Source organism: Sceloporus occidentalis, unplaced genomic scaffold (assembly GCF_023333645.1).
Source record: "Sceloporus occidentalis isolate IW3139 unplaced genomic scaffold, rSceOcc1.0.p SCAF_1, whole genome shotgun sequence".
In the NCBI taxonomy this organism is placed as follows: Eukaryota; Metazoa; Chordata; class Lepidosauria; order Squamata; family Phrynosomatidae; genus Sceloporus; species Sceloporus occidentalis.
In genome coordinates, this window is record NW_028316981.1 from 9,720,678 (window position 1) to 9,722,704 (window position 2,027).

Sequence of the window (2,027 nt, forward strand, 5' to 3'; positions counted from 1 at the left end):
TCCTGCCCAGTGTTGGCTGTTCAACAGACACCCCCAGTAAAGTTTAAAGATCTCAATCTACCTACCTGCATCTACACTGAATAATATTCCAGAGAAGGCTAAGTGTCTCACAGAATTACAATTCCCAGAATTCCATAGTATTGGGCCATGGCAGTTAAAGTGGTGACTTTAACTGCCATGGCCCAATACTATGGAATTCTGGGAATTGTAATTCTGTGAGACACTTAGCCTTCTCTGTCAAGGGAGCTCTGGCACCACAAGAAACTATAATTCCCTGAGTTCCATGGAACAGTGCCATGGGTGGGATCAAACTGGATTATTTCTGCAGTGTGGATGCAGCCCCAATGAGACAATTTAACCTTCAGTTATTATTTTGTGTGTTTTTCTAAAAAAGAATGGTCAGAAGATATATTGAGTCTAATTTGTCATATATATTTATATATATATATATATATTCATACACACATGATTACAAGACTAGGTAAAATGTGAGTTTTTACTGCTAGGAGAAAAGAGGCTGGTGGGAGGCAGGGAGCAAGAAGGAAGAGGAAAGAAAGAGCAAGTGTTTAAAAATACAATGTATAAATATTGTCTACATAGGCTTTACAGACAGGTAGAGCTACCCTGGAATGCAGCAAAAGACTAAGTCAAATTCTCATACAGACAAAAGCAGTCCAAAAATCCTGCCTGCATTTAAGAATCCAGTTTGGAGAAGGTGCCCAAAGACTCAACTTCTAGGACTTAGAAAGATTATTTGAGGGGCAGGGGGCTGTGTGTGTGTGTGTGTGTGTGTGCCTGCATCTTTCTACATCAATATACTGCCTGTGATATTGGAGGTTTCACTTTAAGCATAGTGACCTGTCACCATCAAGAAATGTTTCCTTTCCTTGATATGCCTAGTCCTGTTTTAGAACCAAATTAGTGGCCATTCCAAAAATATAACATCTTCTCTTTTGGATGTTTAAAAGCTGTGAATACCACCCCAGGCCCAGTTGTTCTTTTTTAAGGGCATCACCTTTTTAAAGAGAAGAGGCAGTTTGGGGGAACCCCATGATAGCATAAAAATCCAGAAGAAAATCCTGTTTTTCAAAGAGTGCATCTACACGGTAGAAATAATGCAGTTTGACACCACTTTCACCACCATGGCTCCATGCTACAGAATCCTGGGATCTGTTGTTTTTGCAGAGTGTTTGTTGCACTCTTTGGCAGAGAAGACTAGTGGTAAAACTATGGAAAAGTCATAAAACTATGAATCCCAGGATTCCACAGGTTATACCTACAGTGCTTGCAGTGGTGTCGAGCAATTATTTCTACAGCACAGATGCACCCAAAGTTATTTTCCTCCAGGAAAATGAGAACTAGATTGTGGAAAATTTTCTTTTGGACTGATGAATAAATAAGAGGAACTGTTGGTACATTTATTTCTAAAAATTATGTGGAAGGTAGACTTTAGATAAGACTAGCGTAGCATACTATTTTGGGTGTTGGACTAGGACTCGGGAGACAAGGATTCAATTCCCAACTTGGCCATAAAACTCACTGGGTGACCTTGGGCAAGTCACTCTCTCTCAGCCTCAGGGGAAGACAATGGTAAACCTCCTCTGAACAAACCTTGCCAAGAAAACCCCTTGATAGGTTGGCTTTAAGGTCGCCATAAGTCGGAAATAACTTAAGGCACACAACCACTACAACAGCAGTTATCTCACAGCGTTGCAATTCCTGGTCTTGGTTTCCTTTTCTTTGTTCATTTTATGGGAAATGAGTGCCTTACATCCAGTTGGCACTAGGGAAAATTATTGCTTTAGTAATATGGATGGTGTGACATCTTTAGTTTTTATGGGGATAATTTGTCTGCTCTTCATAAAATGCCAAAACCAAGGACTTTCAGGTATTACTCAGTCAGGAACTTGTCGCTCCCATCTACTTAAAGAAAAAGAAAAGAAATTTCTACTTGTATTTATCTTCGGAATAAACAGTACTTTTAATATATCAAACATAGTTATTTTTACATCAAAGCAAGTTATACA